The following is a 22,091-nucleotide window of genomic DNA, read 5'->3' on the forward strand; positions in this document are numbered from 1 at the left end:
TCAGGGTTGTTTTGATTTGCATTTCCCTAATGGCTAATGAGGTTGAGCATTTCTTTAAATGCTTCTCTGCAATTCGTTATTCCTATATTGAGAATTCTGTTCAGCCCCATACCCCATTTTTAATTGGTTTGCTTCATTTGTTGCTGTCTAACTTAGATATTAGCCCTCTGTCAGATATAGGATTGGTGAAGATCCTTTCCCAGTCTGTAGGCTGTCATTTTGTTCTGACGACAGTGTCCTTTGCTTTACAGAAGCTTTTCAGTTTCATGAGGACCCATTTATTGTTGAACTTAGGGCCTGTGCTGTTGGTGTTCTGTTCAGGAAGTTGTCTCCTATGCCAATGAATTGAAGGCTCTTCCCCACGTTTTCTTCTAACAGATTTACTGTGTCTAATAAGATGTTTAGGTCTTTGATCCACTTGGTCTTTAGTTTTGTGTAGAGTGATAAATATGGAGATATTTGCTTTTTTCTACATGTAGACATCCAGTTAGAGCAGCACCATTTGTTGAACATTTCCATTGTATAGTTTTGGGTTTTTTGTCAAAAATCAAATATCCGTAGGTGTGTGGATTTATTTCTGGGTTTTCTATTTGATTCCATTGATCTACCATTCTGTTTCATGTGTGAAAGCATAAAAGCTCTTCAAATGCTATTGTTTTCTTTGTCACTCATAGATATATATTGAGTAGTTTTTTTCTTTTTAATAGTTCATTATTTCTATTTATTTATTTATTTATTGCAATGTATTCTCTTTGTATCTAGGCTTTAGGCCCCTCTATCTCCTCCCAATCCCAACCACCCCGCCTCTTCACCGCTATGATACTTCCCTAGTCCACTGATAGGGAAGGACCTCCTTCCTTTCTATCTGATCTTAGCCTAAAAATTCTCATCAGGGCTGGCTGAAGAAATGTCCCACATCCTTAGTTATTTAGAAAATGCAAATCAAAATGACCCTGACATAGCACCTCACACCAATCAGAATGGTTAAGATAAAAACACAAAGTATGAGGCATGCCGGAGAGATTGGGAAGAAAGGGGAACACTCCTCATTGTTGGTGGGAATGTAAACCTGTACAGCCACTTTTGAAATCAATCTGATGCTTTCTCAGAAAATTAGGAATAGTGCTTCCTCAATATCCAGCTGTACCACTCCTAGGCATATATCAGAAAGATGCTAAACCATACAACAAGGACATTTGCTCAGCTATGTTCACAGCAGCATTATCCATAATAGCCAGAATCTGAAAACAACACAGATGTCCCTCAACCTAAGAATGGATCCAGAAATTATGCTACATTTATACAATGGAATACTACCCAATAATGAAAGACAGGAAATAATGTAATTTGCAGGCAAATAGTGGGAACTAGAAAACATCACCTCAAATGAAGTAACCCAGAAGCAGAAAGACAGATATGGTATATACTCACTTATAAGTGTACATTAACACTTATAATATAAAAGTACTAAAATCTATAGTAAAGAAGCTAAACAACAAAGAGGACCATAGGAAAGAGGCTGAAACCTCACTCAGAAGGGTAAACAGGATAGACATCACAAGTAGGAAAAGACAAAGAACAGGACAGGAGCCTTCTATGGGGGGCGAGGGGGCCTCTGAAACACTCTATCCATCAGGATGTGGAAGAAGAAACTGAGACTCATAGCCAAACTTTGGGCAGAGTGCAGGGAGTCTTTTGGAAGAAGAGGGAGATAAAAATATCTGGATGGGACAGTATGTTCACAAGGAGACAAACAGAGCCAAAAAACCTGGGTACAGAGCATCCTGTAGAGTCAGATACTCCAACCAAGGAGGTTGCATGGAGAAAATCCTGACATCCTGTGCAGAGAAAGCCCATAGGCTGCTCAGTTTCCAAGCCGGTTTCTTAGTAAGGGGATCAGGGGCTGTCTCTGATATGAACTCAGGAGCCAGATCTTTGATCACCTCCCTGGGTGGTGCAGCCTTGCCAGGAGAGAGAGGAAAATGAATGTTTTCTAACCTTGAGAAGTTTATAGTTCAATTTCAGTGGTCACATTTAATATAAGTGAGAGAAGAAGACTGTAGCAAAAAAAGATGCTATCAAAACATTAGAAACCATTTTTCCTTTATCTTTCTGTCAGTTCCCTAATATTGTTGATAGCATCAATATGCCTCCTCATATGTGCTTACAACTAAGGCAGCTGTGTGTCAAAATCTACTCAATGGCATATATGCTGATATTAGGCACTATTTCTTCCCAATTCCCTTTCTTTCATGACTAGAATTCTGGTATTAAGTTCAATGTGGAACAGCCAGGGTAGGATCATGAAATGACAAGTACAAAAATGGCAATCAAATGCCAAGAATATAATAAAAGATACGTAAAAATCCTGGGATGTAGATGATAGCATGAAGCAGCTGTACCACTTGGATGCCAATCTCAAGGCTTTTACCTGATATTGATGAAATAAAACCCATATATTTGTTGAAGAAAAAATGGTTATATTTTCTATTACGAATCAGAGGTAAATGTAAACTCCATGGATACAATGCTTTTGAAATAGCATATCCCAAACTTCAAATAACTAGTCTAATGTGGGGTTTGAATGGGAATGGCTCCTATAGGCTCATGTGTTTGGATTCTTGGTTCTCAGTTCATGGAACTGCTTAGAAAAGATTAGGATGGGTGACCTTACTATAAGAGATATATCACTGGCAGTAGACCCTGAGGTTTTAAAGCTCAAACCATTTTCAATTAGTCTATCTGCCTTGAGTTTATTGTCCAAGATGTGAGCAATCAGCTACTGCCCATTCCCACATACTTGAAGCCACACTCCCCATCATTACTGTTATGAACTCATCCTCTGATACTATAAGCTTCAAATAAACTCTTCTATGAGTTTCTTTGATAATGCTGTTTTAGCAGTATGATAAGAAAGTAAGAAAGACACCTACAGAAAATGTGTGGAAGAGCTTTTCAATTTATTCTTTAATTTATTACACTTTATTCACTTTGTATCCCAACTGTAGCCCCCTCTCTCTTCCCCTCCCAATCTAGCCCTTCTTCCCTCTTCTCCTCCCATGCCTTTCCCCAGTCCACTGATATGGGAGGTCCTCCTCCCCTTCTGTCTGACCCTAGTCTATCAGGTCTCATCTGGACCAGATGCATTGTCTTTCTCCTTGGCCTGGTAATGCTTGCTCCCCCTCAGGGGGAGGTGATCAAAGAGACAGCAACTGAGTTCATGTCAGACAGCCCCTGTTCCCCTTACTAGGAAACCCACTTGGACACTGAGCTGCCATGGGCTACATCTGTGCAGGGGTTCTAGGTCTTCTTCATGCATGGTCCTTGGTTGAAGTATCAGTCTCAGAAAGGACCTCAGGGCCCAGATATTTTGGTTGTGTTGCAAGCCAGGTTGAGCTCTTCTCCCCTCCAGGTCATTCTATCTCCCCCTTCTTTCATAGGATTCCCTGTACTCTACCCAAAGTTTGGCTATGAGTCTCAGCATATGCTTTAATACCCTGTGGAGTAGAGTCTTTCAGAGACCCTCTCTGGTAGACTCCTGTCCTGTTCCCTGTTTTCTCCTGTTGCCTTTCTGATTGAAGATTGAACATGTAACCCAGTGTCCTTCTTTAGCTTCTTTAAGGGTACAGATTTTAGTATAATTATCCTGTATCATATGTCTAATATCCACTTATAAGTGAGTATATACCAAGTGTGTCTTTCTGCTTCTGGGATACTGCACTCAGGATGATCTTTTCTAATTCCCAGCATTTACCTGAAATCATGATTTCCTTGTTTTTAATTGCTGAGTAATATTCCACTGTGTAAATGTACCACAATTTCACAATTTTTGTGTCCATTCCTCAACTGAGGGACATCTGGGTTGATTCCAGGTTCTGGCTATTAGGAATAAAGCTGCTATTAACGTGGTTGAGCAAATAACCTTGTTGTATAGTTTAGCATATTTTGGATATATGCCTAGGAGTGGTATAGCAAGATCTTGAGATAGCACTATTCCTAATTGTCTGAGAAAGCACCAGAATGATTTCCAAAGTGGTTGTTACAAATTTACATTCCCACCAATGGAGGAATGTTCCCCTTTCTCCACAACCTCTCCAGCGTGTATTCTCACTTGAGTTTTTTATATAGGGCCTTTCTGATGGGTATAAGATGAAATCTCAGGGTTGTTTTGATTTACATTTCCCTGATGAGTAAGGATGTTGAACATTTCTTTAAGTGTTTCTCTGCTATTCTTTATTCCTATATTGAGAATTCTCTGTTTAACTCTGTTCCCCACTTTTTAATTGGATTATTTGATTTGTGCTGTTTAACTTCTTGAGTTCTTTATATATTCTGGATATTAGCCTTCTGTCAGATATAAGGTTGGTGAAGATTTTTTTCCCAGTCTGTAGGCTGTTGTTTTGTTCTGATGACAGTGTACTTTGCTTTACAGAAGCTTTTCAGTTTCATGAGGTCCCATTTATTGAATGTTGATCTTAGGGCCTGTATTGTTGTCTCCTGTGCCAATGAGTTGAAGGCTCTTTCCTACTTTTTCTTCTAACCGGTTTAGCCTGACTGATTTTATGTTAAGGTGTTTGATTCACATGGAGTTTAGTTTTTTGCAAGGTGATAAGTTTGGATCTATTTTGCATTTTTCTTCATATAGATAAAGAGTTAGACAAGCACCATTCATGGAAGATGCTATCTTTTTTAATGGAAGATTTTTAAAACTAAGTTATTGAAACAGTAAAGAAATAGTCTCGCCCCTGGGGGCAATGGTCTCCTGAACCTACTCAGACCTCGGACACCACCACTGCTAGTTCTAGAACTGACGCAGGATGTTCCAACGAGGGGTTAAGGCTTCTCATAATATTTCCTATAAGCCCACACCTGTTTGTCTATATCCCCCATTTTTATTCAGTATTAGCCAGATAGAGCCAAGTAATTGTGGTAATGATACTTGCTTTTTTGCCCAATGCTGGAATGCTAGTAAATTTAGGTATGCCCTGGTTACTCGCATGCCTCACTGGGTGCCTGTGCCCATTGAAGCCCCTCACGCTATGACTCTCTTCAGACAGAAAAGGGATCTTGGAACTACAGCCACCATTGTTACTACCATCTCATTGGCGGCTGTTGGAGCTACCACCAGGGCATTAGCCATGAGTCATACTGGGCAGACTGCTCAGACCCTGAACAATCATTTAGCCAATGTAGCTCATGCCTTAGTTGTACATAAAGGAATTAATGCTCAACTAAAAGGAAGCTTGATGGTGTTCAATCAGAGGATTGACCTCGTGCAGGAGCAAATTGATACCCTATGGCAAATCGCTCAACCTGGCTGTCAGTGAAAGTATGCTGGACTTTGTGTCACTAGCATACAACATGAGAATTTTTCCTGTGCTGCAAATCTGTCTAAACAATTGTCGAGCTATATTTTAGGTAATTGGACTGGAGAATTCGATACTACGATGGAGCAGCTGAGAGTGGCCATTGTCACAGTAAATTCTACCAGAGTGGACACAGGACTAGCCACAGGATTATCAACATGGATTGCTGCAGCCATGAATCATCTGAAGGAATGGGCGGGCATGGGAGTGTTAGCAGGCCTTCTGGTGTTGGTCTCCTTGGTTTGCCTGTGGTATATATGCAAGATTAGAGTCTCACAACAGTGTGATGCAGCCATGATCATTCAGGCCTTTACAGCCATTGAAGCAGGACATTCTCCCCAAGCATGGTTGGATACCATAAAAAGCTAAAATGATACGCTCAGGATGCGAGGCTAAGCACTGCACTCAGGGTCAGCCGCTTTGGACCCAGAGAAGAGCATGTCTGATTGCAAGCGGGTTGATGCCCCAGGTCCCGCCTCTGAGAAAAAGGTATCAGACGGGTCTGATGCTCTTTGGGTGGATGACACCTAAATGAACATCTGTACAAAGTCCCAATTTATTTCTAATATCAGAGATCAGACCTCTACTCTTGCCTGATGCATCTAAAACAAAAAGGGGGAACTGTAGAGAGCTGCGGAATGCTATGCCTTAAAGATGGAGCTGGTTTCCGCCTTCCACCTTCCCGATGGTGAGTGCTCTCTGTCATGAACAATTCCACATTTGGCTAAGGCTGAGGATCTGGCTTGCTTCCATGTATGTGGACCTATCTGCATTGCCCCCGTGGCACGCCTGGGTTGGCTACCCAGAGGCTATTTAAGCTGTGGGCTGGCTTTCCCCGGGGTCCGAGGATTGTTCAATGTTCCTGAATAAACTGCATTGAAAAAAAAAAAAAGAAATAGTTTTAAACATTCAATTGCAATTGTTAATGCAGAGTTGAAACTCAAAATTATGCTCAGGAGAGGAAAAGAGTGGAAACCTTTACCTTTTAGGCAGAATTACTCAGTTCATGTCCCTCATCATCAATACTTTCTATTTGAACAAGAAAAATTTCCTTCAGGAGTTGATCTTAGTTGTTTTTGATGTTTTGGACAAGATTCAGTATGAGAGTCTGGCAGACCCTTCAAAGTTGGGCAGGGGGAAAAAAGCTGAAAATTTACATTATCTCCAGTCCTCAGAAGTGTATCCTGGCTTTGGTGGACACAGTCATTGGTAAGACCAATGGTGACCTCATAAATAACTTGGCATGCATTGCTAAGTCTGTTACAAAAGCATTTATGGAGACTCTCCAGGCTGGTTCAGACATCTTCATGATTGGTCAGTTTGGTGGTGGATTCTATTCAGCCTGTCTAGAGACAGAGAAAGTGGTTGTGATCACAAAGCACAAAGAAGATGAGTAGTGTGCCGAGGCATCTTCTGCTGGTGGATCCTTCACTGTTAATGCGGAACATGGTGAGCCCTTTGGAAAGGGTACCAAAGTGATCCTGCACCTTACAGTAGACTAGACTGAATACTTAGAGAAGTGTAGGATCAAGGAAGTGGTGAAAAATACTCAGAGATCATAATCTATCCCATCCCCCTGTATTTGGAGAAGGAATGAGAGAATGAGGTCAGTGGTAATGAGGCACAAGAAGAGAAAGGTGAGAAAGAGGAGGAAGATAAAGATAATGAGTAGAAGCCAAAGACTGAAGTTGTGGGATCAGATGAGGAGGATGACAGTTGTAAAGATAAGAAAGAAAAAATTATGAAAATGATGTTTAAGGAGGAATACATTGATCAGGAAGAGCTGAAGAAGACTACTTTTATTTCACCATAAACCCTAATGACATTGCTCAAGAGAAATATGGTGAATTCTATGAGAGCACTGCTCTTCATCCCTTGGCGAACTCTCTTTGACCTTTTCCATAACAAAAAGAATATCACCAAACTGTATTTCTGTCATGTGTTCATCATAGGTAGCTGTGATGAGCTCATACCTGAGTATCAACTTTATCCACAGTGTGGTTGACTCTGAAGACCTCTTCCTGAACATCATCCAAGAAATGTTCCAGCATAGCATGATCCTGAAAGTCATCTGCAAAAACATTGTGAAGAAGAGCCTTGAGCTCTTCTCTGAGTTGGGAACTATAAGAAATTTTATGAGGCATTCTCCAAGAATTTAAAGCATAGAATCCATGAAGATTCACTAAATATCTCTGCCTCCTCTGCTATCACATGTCTCAGTCTGGAAATAAGATGACTTCCCTGTTTGAATATGTGTCTCACATAAAGTAGACAGAGTTCAATCTAATATATCAATGGTGACAGCAAAGAGTACGTAGCCGACTCTCCCTTTTTGGAGCATGTGAGGAAGCGGGACTTTGAGGTGGTTTTTATGACAAGTGAGTACTGAGTGCAGCAGCTTAAGGACTCCGATGGAAAAGAGTCTGGTCTCAGTGACTAAGGAGGGCATGGATCTACGAAGGCATGAAGAACAGAAGAAAATGGAGGTGAGCAAGGCAAAGATTGAGAGCCTCTGCAAGCTCATAAAGGACATCTTGGATAAGAAGGATGAAAATGTGACTATCTCCAACAGGCTTGTCTCTTCACCTTGCTGCATTGCAACAAGCGCCAGTGTCTGGACAGCTAACATGGAGTTGCTCATGAAGGCCCAGGCACTGAGAGACAACTCTACAATAGGCTACATGAAGGCCAAAAAACACCTTGAGATCAATCCTGACCACCCCATCGTGGATATCCTGCAGGAGAAGGCTGAGACAGACAAAAATAGCACAGCTGTCAAGAACGTGGTAGTGCTGCTATTTGAAACTGCTCTGCTCTCATCTGGTTTCTCACTTGAAGATCTCTAAACCCACTCCAGCTGCACCTAGGCATGATTAAACTAGGCAGGTGTTGAAGAACAGAGGGTCCCAGTGCTGCTGTTCCTAATGAGATACCCCCAACTTGAGGGTGATGTGGAGGCTTCTCACATGGAAGAAGTATATTAAAAACTCCCTGGAAGCCCATGCCTTTGTATAGTTTCTTTGTGGCTCCATCGGCAACCTTGACTAGTTCTGACCCACTAGGCTCTTGGTTCATGCCTAGAGGAATCTCTTCTATGTTGTCCTAGTGCCTTACAGCAGGAAAATCCCCTCCCAGAGAAAATCAGGGTTGGGTATTTTATGTTGTGTTTTTTTTTTTTTGTTATTATTTTTGTTGTTCTGAAATTAAAAGTATGCAAAAATAAAGAATATATATATATATATATATATTTTTAAAGGAGTACAAGTGAAATAATACTTGGGAGTTAAACAGAAGCAAAAATGTGAAGACTGGAGAGATCCCTGAAAAGCATGAAGGCCAAACAATAGCTAGAAAATCCTTCAAGGTTATCTCAAGATAATTATATCAAAAGATTACATGTAGTGATATAACTAAAATAGAAGCTCCTTCCTTAGGATTCACATCCCTATGTATTCTGATAAGGGACTCTATAAAGGGTCCCAGGCAAAGCCTAAATGGATGTCATTTGTTTTTTCATTAGTTTGTCCTTTGAAATCCATCCTGTTTCCTTTATGGTAAGGTTTTAGATATTACTAATTCAAATCTCATTAGCTTTTCCATTTATTTTACAGGATACATTCTGAGCCATGTCTTTTATTAGATTTTCAGTTGTGGCCTATATGTTTTTCTATTGAACTATTTGAAAGTTATAGGTGAACATCAAGGTATTGAGAGTTGTAGTGTTTTGAAAGAGATTTATACTTGCTGGTTATTTAAGGACTTCAAGCAGAAGTATCTGGTAGTATTTTAGGAAACAACAGAGAAGAGAGAGGGAGATGGAGGAAGAAAGAGGAAGAAGCTGTTATTACCCCATCTTAAATTTGTATTTCAAAAGAAATTAGGTTACATTTTTAAAAAGATCTGAATGGTATTGGGGATTGTACCTTTGGCTATTTGCATGCTAAGCAAGCATTTTATTAATGAATTATGCCCACAGCCCCAGGATAAAATGTTTTATGTGCACAAGCTGTGACAGGTTACTATGTCCCAGATAAAGTAAACCTCAGACCTCATAATTTTAAAAGAGTGTTTCAAGTGAAGATTCCCTCAAAATGATATTGTGGAAAATATGCAACCTAAGACAATCTGTCATAGACAGTAAAATTTTAGAACCATTTCTCTTAAAAATGGCTGTTTGGAACTGTAGCATTCGTACTCTATTATTTTGCTTGCATAAAATTAACACATCATGACCAAAGGTTACTTTCCATTGTGTGGTAGCAAGTGAGTCCTAACAGAGATTAGAATAAGATCCGTGGTAGCTTTGGTGAATTCCTCCAACTGACAGTTTGACACAGTACAGTTTCAGATTATGTCAAACCAGACAAAAACATGTTTAGCCATTTTGGGAGGAAGGATTCTTTTAAGTTCTATTTTGTTGGAAATATTTGCCATGAAATAATAATGCCTTTAATATGCAAATGATTATAATTGCATTTATTACACTGTCAAATGCAAGCTCAAATAACCATTCTTTGGTTCACAACTCAGCATGTCACAAAAAATGAGAAATGACTGCTTTCATCAAAGATTTCTTAAGAAGAACCAATTTTCTTTTCCCTGAAGTTTATTTTAGAAATATTATTTACCATTAACCCTGAAATATAAGAATTTAGTTTACCATTGAAGGACTTTGCCATTCATATTTTCTCTGTAGCCTCATGTGCATATTACTTATTGAGATAGATTGCATCTTTGAAGGAGACATTGCAGTAAATTACCCCACATAGCTTTTATTCTTTTTTTTCTCTTGATCTTTTTGTTCTTAAAAAAAATCCCAAGCATCTCTTTTTCCCCTGTCTTTTAAATAAGTACAACCTTTTTTCTTCTTTATTTTCTCAGCAACCTCCACTCACTCACCTGAGTCTCTTTCATAAACAAGCAGTTACTGGGGTTAAGAGGCATCCTCATCTTTACTCCTTGCTAGAGAAGCCCTGCCTGGGTGCCCTACCATTTTCCAGGATTAGATTAAGTGCCTGTGAGGGTGTGGAGAATTAGTACAAAGAGAAGAAAAATGTGAAAACAGTGGCCCACTTCAGGGAAAACTGTTTACAGCTGTGATAATGCAGAAGTCATTTCTAGGTTGTGGAAATTCTCCCCAAAATATTTCTATTCGGGACATTAAGGATTGAATTTTCTTACTGCACTGCCTGGACTCAGACTATTATCAGAGCCTCCTTTGGCTGTCTGCAGTTAGTTATGTGTTTCTTGTCTTTACTCTGTCTTTGCCTTTCTTGTACTGTTTTCCTCCACCTCTTGAGATAAGTGGTTTCTTACTGACAATCTTCATCGTTCCCAATATTAGTCTGTCTTTGGTTTATTCACTATGCTATTCATCCCATTTCTGTGCTAGGAAACTTTTAACATTGGAAGATTCCAGAATAAAACAATTTACTCTTCATTTCACTTTACTGAATCACAGAAATGTCTAACTCTTGAGTAAAATACAGATTTTAGGAATGCAACACATTAAGCCAGTGTCAGCTAATAGTTTGGCTTACTAATGAGGTTGCTAGAATGAGCATATCCCTCAGCTAGGTAAAAGAAATGAGGTCTAAAATAAACAAATTGTTTACTAAAGACAATAGAAAGGGCCAATATGTGGAGTTTACTTTCTTCATATTGTAATCCTTATAAAATTTCTCCCTTTTTCAATAGCTATCATCTAGCTCTCAAATTATTCATCTGTTCTGTGCACAGAGTGGATATTTAGAGACTCATGTATCTTATTTAATTTCTTCAGTGGATCTTTACTGTATAAAAAATAAATATCTAGCTCTTGGGTATGGTAAAGTATTCAGGATTTGATCCCATCTCCTGGCTTCTGTCTCTCACCGTCAATCAGTCTTCTCACTTTATTTTTTTGGTTTAATAATGCTTCAATCTATTTTATTTATTTTACAATAATGTATGTGTGGGTGTGGAGGGGTAGGTGGTAATGTGGATGCACATGAATTGTGCCTCAACACACATATGGAGGTCAGACAACAAGTTTCAGGAGTCAGTTTTCTCTTTCCACAATTAAAGTCCTAGGGATCTAATTAAAGTCATCAAACTTTTCTCAAGGTAGCTTTACCTAAGAAACTATCTCACCAGACTGGCTTTGCATTTGAGCCCTGCCAAATTGTTTCTACTTTCCAGAATGAACCCTGTGTGGTTTAAACATACCTTTGTTTTTAATATTTCTAATATGTGAAAGATTCTTGTTCTTATTCTTAGGCTAATTATCCACATTCCCTGCTTAACACATAGTCTGGTACATAGGAGCCAGTTGTTTTGATTGACAGTTGTTTTGATTGACTGTTCAGATCAAGGAATGATATGGCTTGCATGCAGAAAAGGGAGGAACGGTGGGATCGGGAGGGGAGGAGGGAGGGGCTCATGGGGGGATACAAAATGAATAAAGTGTAATTAATAATAATAAAAAAATTAAAAAAAGATTTTGCTCAGAAAATCCTTCACTGATTACACTCACACAATTTCTTTAGTTCAAGTTAGGCAAGAACTTGTTACTCCAAATAGCTTTAGATTTCTTAATCATAATTACCATAGAGTGAGGATTTCAAATGTTTTAGAGTGAACATCTCAAAACTTAAAAAGTTAAAGATTATGTTGTATTTGGTTCTGTGTCCTTAACACCTAAAATGGGATCATTCAGAGAAGTAGTGTCAGTGATGAGTTGGGCTTTTCTCTCTCTCTGTATATATATATATATATATATTTTTTCTCTCTCTCTCTTTCTCTCTGGGGGGGGCAATGTTATGATATAGAACCCAGGGCCTCATGTGCTAGACAACTGGTCTTGCAAAAAATATAGAACTTTAACCCAGGAATTGTGTTTGGAATTAAATCTTTATTTTAGAGAATAAATATTAGTAAATACATAGTTACATGAAGCTCATTTTTGCACCTCTAATAACAAACTAATGTCTTAAAACCAGAGAATCATTCTTGTGATTGTTTGATATACTAAAGCAATACAGTACATATAAGTCATCATACTTCTATATATACACATGCATGCACATACACACACAGATACAGGCACAGACACACACAACACACACAAACACTCACTCACACAAAGACCCAATAAAAAGACACAGGTTAACAGAATGGATATGAAAACAGGACCCATCTTTCTACTGTATATAAAAAACATACCTCAGCAATAAAGATAAACATTATCTCAGAGTAAAGGGCTGGAAAAAAGATTTTCCAAGCAAACAGACCATCCAAAGAGAAGCAAGCTGGAGTAGCCATTCTAGTATATAATAAAATAGACTTTCAACCAAAATTAATCAAAGAGATGAAAAGGATACTTCATACTCATCAAAGGAAAAATCCATCAAGACGATATCTCAATTCTGAACATCTATGCCACAAATGAAAGGGCAACAACATTCATAAAAGAAACATTACTAAAGCTTATATCACACATTGAACCCCACGCATAAATAGTTGGAGATTTTAACACCCAAGTCACTCCAATGGACAGATTATCAAGACAGAAACTAAATGGGGAAATAATAAAACTAACAGATGTCATGAATCAAAATGACCTAACAGATATCTACATAACATTTCACCCAAATACAAGAGAATATACTTTCTTCTCAGCACCTCATGGAAACTTCTCCAAATTGACCATATACCACAACAGTTATAAGAAGATTAAATGGTATCTTATCAGACCACCACAGATTAAAGCTGGAATTCAACAGCAACAGAAAATAAAATAGAAAGCTTACAAACTAATGGAAACTGAACAACTCCTTACTCAACAACCACTGAGTCAGAAAGAAATAAAGAAAGAAATTAAAGACTTTCTAGTATTAAATGAAAATGAAGGCACAACATACTCAAACTTATGGAACACACTGAGAGAGCTATGCCAAGAGGAAAGATCATAGTACTAAGTGCCTTCATAAAGAAATTGGAGAGACCCATGCTAGTAACCTAGCAGCACAGCTGAAAGCTCTGTAACATAAGAAAGTAAACACACCGTAGAGGAGTGGATGACAGGAAATAATCAAACTCAGGGCCGAAATCAATAAATTGGAAACAAAGAGAACAATACAAAAAATGGAAACAAAAGCTGATTCTTTGAAAAAACATCAAGCTAGAAAAACCTTTAGCATAACTAACTAAAAGGCAAAGAGAGAAAGTATCCAAATTAACAGAATCAGAAATGAAAAGCAGTATATAAAAACAGATGATGAGGAAATCCAAAGAATCATTAGGTCTTGCTTCAAAAGCTTGTAATCCACAAATTTGGAAAATCTAAAGGAAATGGATAATTTTCTTGATAGATTTCACCTACCGAAGTTAAATCAAGATCAGGTAAACAGTTTAAACAGTCCTATAAACCCTAAGGAAATTAAAAACAACTCATCAAAAGCCTCCCAACTAAAACAAAATAAAACAAACAAACAACAACAACAACAACCCAGGATCAGATCGTTTTAGCACAGAATTCTACCAGACATTCAAAGAAATGCTAATACCAATATCCTCAAACTATTCCACAAATAGAAACTGAAGGACCATTGTCAGACTCATTCTGTAAAGCCACAGTCACTCTGATACCTAAATCACACTCAACAAAGAAAGAGAATTTCAGACCAGTTTCACTCACAAATATCAATGCAAAAATACTCAATGAAATACATGCAAACCGAATCCAAAGCACATCAAATACATCATTCACCATGATCAAATTGGTTTCATCTCAGGGATGCCAGGATGGTTCAACATACAAAAATTCATCACAGAGGAAGATGATGCAGCCAGCCCTGATGAGACTTGATATGCCAGGGTTACATAGAAGGGAAGGAAGTACTCCCTTATCAGCGGACTAGGAAAGGGGCATAGGGGAAGAAGAGGGAGGGTGAGTGGGACTGGGAGGAGATGGAGCGGGCTACAGCCGGAATACAAAGTGAATAAATTGTAATAAATAAACAAATAAATAAACAAAAATAATGAACTATAAAAAATAAATAAAAGAATGCAAACAAAAAAGAACTTTACATGCAAAAAATATATCCATCAATGTAATCCAACATATAAACAAACTCAAAGAAAAAAATCACATGATTATTTCATTAGATACAGAAAAGTCCTTTGACAAAATGCAACAGCCTTTCATGATGAAAGTCTTGGAAAGATCAGGGACACAAGGCTGTATAGACCTAAACATAATAAAGGCTACATAGAGCAAGCCAATAGCCAATGTCAAATTAAATGGAGAGAAACTCAAAGCAATTTAACTAAAATCCAGGACAAGACAAGGCTGTCTACTCTCTCTACCTCCTCAATATAGTACATGAAGTTCTACCTAAGCAATAAGACAACTAAAAGAGATCAAGGAAATAGAAATTGGGAAGGAATAAGTCAATGTATTGCAATCCCCAAAATTCAACCAGAAAACTCCTACAGCTGATAAACAAGGTTAGCAAAATGGTTGAATACAAGATTAAATTAAAAAAAAAAAATCAGTAGCTCTCATGTACATGACAAATGGGCTCAGAAAGTAATTAAAGAAACTACACCCTTCACAATAGCCACAAATTATATAAATTATCTTGGTGTAACTCTAACAAAGTAGGTATAATAAGGACTTTAAGTCTGAATAAATTGAATAAGATAACAAAAGATGGAAAGATGTTCCATGCTAGTGGATCAGTAGGATTAACATAGTGAAAATGGCCATCTTACCAAAAGAAACCTACAGATTCAATGCAATTCCGATCAAAATACCAACACAGTTCTTTACAGACCTTAAAAAAATCAATTCTCAATTTCATATGAAACTTGTAGAGTCCGGATGGGTTGTTTTGGGGTGCAGCAACCCCTTTTTTGAAGAGTGTGGGAGGGAAGATGTGGGAAGGGAGAAGGAGGGTGGGACAGGGAGGAGAGGAGGGAGGTTACAACTAGGATGTAAAGTGAATTTTTAAAAGGAGAGAGAGTATCCAACCATGCTTGGGGAGAATGTCTTGCTTCAATGGCTGTAAAGGCCTGAATGATCATGGCTGCATCACACTGTTGTGAGACTCTAATCTTGCATATATACCACAGGCAAACCAAGGAGACCAACACCAGAAGGCCTGCTAACACTCCCATGCCCGCCCATTCCTTCAGATGATTCATGGCTGCAGCAATCCATGTTGATAATCCTGTGGCTAGTCCTGCGTCCACTCCGGAAGAATTTACTGTGACAATGGCCACTCTCAGCTGCTCCATCGTAGTATCGAATTCTCCAGTCCAATTACCTAAAATATAGCTCGACAATTGTTTAGACAGATTTGCAGCGCAGGAAAAATTCTCATGTTGTATGCTAGTGACACAAAGTCCAGCATACTTTCATTGACAGCCAGGTTGAGCGATTTGCCATAGGGTATCAATTTGCTCCTGCAAGAGGTCAATCCTCTGATTGAACACCATCAAGCTTCCTTTTAGTTGAGCATTAATTCCTTTATGTACAACTAAGGCATGAGCTACATTGGCTAAATGATTATTCAGGGTCTGAGCAGTCTGCCCAGTATGACTCATGGCTAATGCCCTGGTGGTAGCTCCAACAGCCGTCAATGAGATGGTAGTAACAATGGTGGCTGTAGTTCCAAGATCCCTTTTCTGTCTGAAGAGAGTCATAGCGTGAGGGGCATCAATGGGCATAGGCACCCAGTGAGGCATGCGAGTAACCAGGGCATACCTAACTTTACTAGCATTGGGGTTTAAAAAAAAGCGAGTATCATTACCACAATTACTTGGCTCTATCTGGCTAATACTGAATAAAAATGGGGGATATAGACAAACAGGTGTGGGCTTATAGGAAATATTATGAGAAGCCTTAACCCCTCGTTGGAACATCCTGCGTCAGTTCTAGAACTAGCAGTGGTGGTGTCCGAGGTCTGAGTAGGTTCAGGAGACCATTGCCCCCAGGGGCGAGACGTGCTCCATGCCAATTGACTAACTCCATGTTTTCCTCCAATTTTGAAAGTCATTTAAGGTTCTTAAATTATTTTTTCCCTTTTTTTCTTAAATTTTTCATCAATTACACTTTATTCATTCTGCATCCCCCTATAAGCCCCTCCCTCCTCCCATCCCAATCCCACCCTCCCTCCTCCCTCTGCTTGCATGCCACTCCCCAAGTCCACTAATAGGGGAGGTTCTCCTCTCCTTTCTGATCTTAGTCTGTCAGTTCACATCAAAAGTGGCTGTATTGTCCTCTACTGTGGCCTGGTAAGGCTGCAACCACCCCCCCCAGAGGGAGGTGATCAAAGAGCAGGCCAATCAGATTATGTCAGAGGCAGTCCCTCTTCACATTACTATGTAACCCAATTGGACTCTGAACTGCCCTGGGCTACATCTGTGCAGGGGTTCTAGGTTATCTCCATGAATAGTCCTTGGTTGGAGTATGAGTCACTGGGAAGTTCCCTATGTTCAAATTTTCTTGTTCTGTTGCTCTCCTTGTGGAGACCCTGTCCTCTCCAGCTCTTACTATTTCCCAGTTCTTACCTAAAATTCCGTTCACTCTGCCCAACAGTTGCCCATCAGGCTCAGCATCTGCTTTGATAGTCTGAAGGGCAGAGGCTTTCAGAGGCCTTCTGTGGTAGGTTCCTAGGTTGTTTCCTGTTTTCTTCTTCTTCTGATGTCCATCCTCTTTGCCTTTCTGGATGGGGATTGGACGTTTTAGTTAGGGTCCTCTCTCTTGCTTAGTTTCTTTAGATGCACAGGTTTTAGTGGGTTTGTCCTATGTTGTATGCTAAAATGATACGCTCAGGATGCGAGGCTAAGCACTGCACTCAGGGTCAGCCGCTTTGGACCCAGAGAAGAGCATGTCTGATTGCATGCGGGTTGATGCCCCAGGTCCCGCCTCTGAGAAAAAGGTATCGGACGGGTCCGATGCTCTTTGGGTGGATGACACCTAAATGAACATCTGTACAAAGTCCCAATTTATTTCTAATATCAGAGATCAGACCTCTACTCTTGCCTGATGCGTCTAAAACAAAAAGGGGGAACTGTAGAGAGCTGCAGAATGCTATGCCTTAAAGATGGAGCTGGTTTCTGCCTTCCACCTTCCCGATGGTGAGTGCTCTCTGTCAGGAACAACTCCACATTTGGCTAAGGCCGAGGATCTGTCTTGCTTCCATGTATGTGGACCTATCTGCATTGCCCCCGTGGCACGCCTGGGTTGGCTACCCAGAGGCTATTTAAGCTGTGGGCTGGCTTTCCCCGGGGTCCGAGGATTGTTCAATGTTCCTGAATAAACTGCATTGAAAAAAAAAAAAAAAAAAAGGAGAGAGAGTAAATAAATTTAAAAAAAATTAAAAAGATAGTTTACACAGGCGGTCTTCAAGGACACTTAAAAGTCTAGAAAGAAAATTTCCAGATACAGTTTGTTTGCTAAAATATTTGACACTTCCTTCTGGATTTACCAACATTTTTAAAAATAAGTACTGAAAGTACCCTTTTTGTTAGTAAATACATTTTGAAGGAGTTTTGACATAATCTTTCAGGTAGCATATGGAAACTTTAACTTTTTATTAGATACTATTTTGAATTATATTTTCTCACTCTTGGAATATTCTCTGCTTTTCATAACTTAAAAATATAAAATGAGCCTAGCATAGTGGTACACATATGAATCCCAGCACTCAGGGGCAGAGGCAAGCAGATCTCTGAGTTTGAGGGTAGCCTGTTCTACATAGTGAGTTCCAGGGAAATCCTGTCTTAAAAAAGGAAAACAAAGCAAAAATGTATGTCTTTCTCTAACTTGGATGTAGTTGCCTAATAAAGGAGAAGCCTCAGTGAACATTAATGAAAAAACAACAACAACAACAACAAAAAAAAAACCAAAGAGAGAGAGAGAGAGAGAGAGAGAGAGAGAGAGAGAGAGAGACTGATGCAGTAGTGCACATTCATGATCCAAGCACTACAATGGAAAAACAGACTGCAGAGATTGGAAAATTGGCTGGAAATTTATTTACCAGATAGTCTGAAGTATACACAGCATGACAAAAACAACAAGAGAGGCCCTGACTCAACAAAGTAGAAGAAGAACCAACTTCCAGCAATTGTGTTATGACTCTACAAGAGTAGCATGGTGCTTGTGGATGTGCACAAATACAAAATAATAAATTAAAAAATGAATGAAACAACAGTAAGGGTAAAATATGGTGTAAACATTTGTTTTACATAGCTACCTTAATATCTATTTGTTTAAATTAATAGTGGTAATATGTTTTTTGTAGTAGAAGAGATTTTGTATATGGATTGAAATGTGGGGCAAATAATTAGCATAAATGTAAGCATTTATTTATTAGCACAACCTCAGATCAACATATACATTTTTTGGATTACATTCCTTTACTTCTTCACAGCAAAAAAAAAAAAAAAAATATGAGAGACACACATCCATACAGAATCATCAACAAAGCCTAGAAATCACATCAACACATAATTAAACCAAATAGTAGTTAATTAGCTGAGCATTAAAGCATCCATAAAGATAGACTTGCTGCCAAGGCTTAATTTATGCTCTTCTCTCTGGTAATTGAGTCAGAATTCATCCTTCACTCTTTCCAGTAAGCTGGATGAAGTGATAAGACACAGGAACCTCTTCTTTCAAAGTACTGAGATACAAGTCATGATATACCTAGACATACTTTCATTAAAAGCACCGAGAGTTTAAAAAAATGCATGTGTATAAATATCTAATTGGAACTGAAGCTGGCTTGTTTAAAGGCCCTTCAAGAGCAACTCCTTGTTTATACAATTACACAGTGCATTCTTTTTTTTCTTTTGTGATTTCTTGTTTCCAGATCTTTTTTTTATTAATTATACTTCATTCATTTTGTATCACCCCATAAGCCCCTCCCTCCTCCCCTCCAGATCCCATCCTCCCTCTCCTTTCTGCATGAATGCCACTCCCCAAGTCCACTGATAGGGGAGGTTCTCCTCTCCTTTCTGATCTTAGTCTATCAGTTCTCATCAAAAGTGGCTGCATTGTCCTCTACTGTGGCCTGGTAAGGCTGCTCCCCACTCAGGGGGAGGTGATCAAAGAGCAGGCCAATCAAATTATGTCAGAGGCAGTCCCTCTTCCCATTACTATGTAACCCACTTGGACACTAAACTGCCATGGGCTACATCTGTGCAGAGGTTCTAGGTTAGCTCCATGAATAGTCCTTGGTTGGAGTATGAGTCTCTGGGAAGTTCCCTGTGTTCAAATTTTCTGTTCTGTTGCTCTCCTTGTGGAGACCCTGTCCTCTCCAGCTCTTACTATTTCCCACTTCTTACATAAAATTCCATTCACTCTGCCCAACAGTTGGCCATCAGGCTCAGCATCTGCTTTGATAGTCTGCAGGACAGAGGCTTTCAGAGGCCCTCTGTGGTAGGTTCCTAGTTTGTTTCCTGTTTTCTTCTTCTGGCTTTCAGAAGCCCTCTGTAGAAGGTTCCTAGGTTGTTTCCTGTTTCCGGATCTTATTAAACATCTTGATTTCTTATAGCCCAATGACCAGTTGCCTCAGTTGGAAAGAGATCTTCTGTTTGGCTTTGGCTGACAATTTTAAGTTCCCTTTAGCCTTCAGGGAATAAATTAAGTTATTATCCTTCATAGATGTTGCTACATACTTGTCTTCTTGGTTGGTGTGTCCGTAGATACTTAGACTTTGGCAATCAAATGATAAGGACTATTGTTCTTCTGGTAGATCGTTTAGAAATAAGACCTGCATTACCAAGAAAGCAGTCAAATGGTGGAGTAAATTAACACAGGTGACATGTAGAGCTTAAATGGCTTTCTCCCATGTTTCTTTATTTTTTTTTAATGTGACAAAATAGTAATAATCAGGTTACCTGAATGTTTTGTGTTTTTGGAAGGAGAGATGAGATGACTATATTTTCAGGGAAGGACCTAAATGGCAAACACATTTCTAAAGGAATTGGTTCAACTATGTATCATGATTCCCAAGTTTACTCTGTATTTTAAATCATGTTATATTTTAAATCTAAATCATGTCTACTTTCTTTCTCTCTTTGGAAGGTTAACTTAAAAAGTTTTTCTATAGTGATGAGAATTCTTACAGCATCCCTGAGCAAATTTATTGTTAAACAATATATAGAGCCTCAAGTCTTTGGACATTTAATGAACAGTTTCTGTGATAATAGAATAAAAATAAGACAGTTTAGGAGATTGGGGTGATTTGCACTGAGATCTTTGTCTTTCAGAAGTTATTTCAGAGAAATTACCAATATGATGCTTGTCTTCGTACATAACTTGCCAATTCCTTTTCATATAACGTTTTTAAGCAAAGTATTTGTAGTATCTAAAGAGATAAGAAAAATAACTTTCTCAATATTTTCTTCTTTACTATCATCTTTTCTCAGTGCTCTTCATTATCTCCCCTTTCCCTTTCACATCGCTAATACAAAATAAAAAATATGATACTTTTGTGAGACTGGATTATTTGCTTGCAGTATGTCCATCTATTTTTCCATTTATTTTCTTGCAAAAGACATAATTTCTATTTTATGGCTGACTACAACTTTGTTGTGTAGAATTCATTTGGCAATGGACACATAGCTAATTCTATACCTTCCTTTATGAATAGTGTAGCAATAAAATAGTGGCTATGCAACTATATCTGTGGGTCCTGATGTGGATTCCTTAGGTATGTGCCCATGATTGGTATAGCTGGGACATATGATATTTCTATTTTAATTTTTAGAGGAACATTCAAGTCAAGACATGAATGTTCTTTTAATTGTGACCTGACTAATTCTTATTTTATTACAGAATGTAGAGAGACTATGAGAGAGAAAATTATATTACAATATAGAAATGATTTTATTTATTTTTTAAAGATTTATTTATTTTATGTATATGAATGTTATATCTGTTTACACCTTGCAGAAGAGGGAATCAGTTCACATTATAGATGGTTGTGAGCCACCATGTGGTTGCTGGGAATTGAACTCATGACCTTTACAAGAGCAGACAGTGCTCTTAACCACTGAGCCATCTCTCTAGCTGCATTTATTAATGCAGCAAACATTCTTATTCATGGAGCCATCGTTTCTTTTTCTTTTCTTTTCTTTTTCTTTTTTTTTTTTTTTTTTGAGACAGGGTTTCTCTGTGTAGCCTTGGCTGTCCTGGAATTGCTCTGGATTTTTTTTTTTGGGGGGGGGGGTGTTAAAGAAACTTCTTTTTTTAACTTTTATTAATTACATTTTATTCACTTTGTATCCCCCCGTAAGCCCCCCCCCTCCCCTCTTGATCCCACCTTCCCTCCCTCTTCTTCTCACATGCCCTTCCCCAAGTCCACTGATAGGGGAGGTCCTCTTCTCCTTCCTTCTGATCTTAGTCTATCAGATCTCATCAGGAATGGCTGCATTGTCATCTTCTGTGGCCTGATAAGACTACTCCTCCCTCAAGGGGAGGTGATCAAAGAGCAGGCCAATCAGTTTATGTCACAAGCAGTCCCTCTTCCCATTACTATGGAACCCACTTGGGACACTGAACTGCCATGGGCTACATCCGTGTAGGGGTTCTAGGTTATCTCCATGCATGGTACTTGGTTGGAGTATGGGTCTCTAGGAAGACTCCTGTGTTCAAATTTTCTGGTTCCGTTGCTCTCCTTGTGGAGTTCCTGTCCTCTCCAGATCTTACTAAGAAAGGATTTTAAGGTT

The 22,091-nt window shown here is 38.8% G+C and overlaps 1 pseudogene; it reads left to right on the forward strand.

Moving 5' to 3' along the window:
- The first annotated feature begins 2,474 nt into the window (after positions 1-2,474).
- Positions 2,475-8,350, forward strand: LOC110542379 (heat shock protein HSP 90-beta-like; annotated as a pseudogene).
- The last annotated feature ends 13,741 nt before the right edge of the window (positions 8,351-22,091 follow it).

The sequence above is a fragment of the Meriones unguiculatus genome, chromosome X, assembly GCF_030254825.1.
Source record: "Meriones unguiculatus strain TT.TT164.6M chromosome X, Bangor_MerUng_6.1, whole genome shotgun sequence".
NCBI lineage: Eukaryota > Metazoa > Chordata > Mammalia > Rodentia > Muridae > Meriones > Meriones unguiculatus.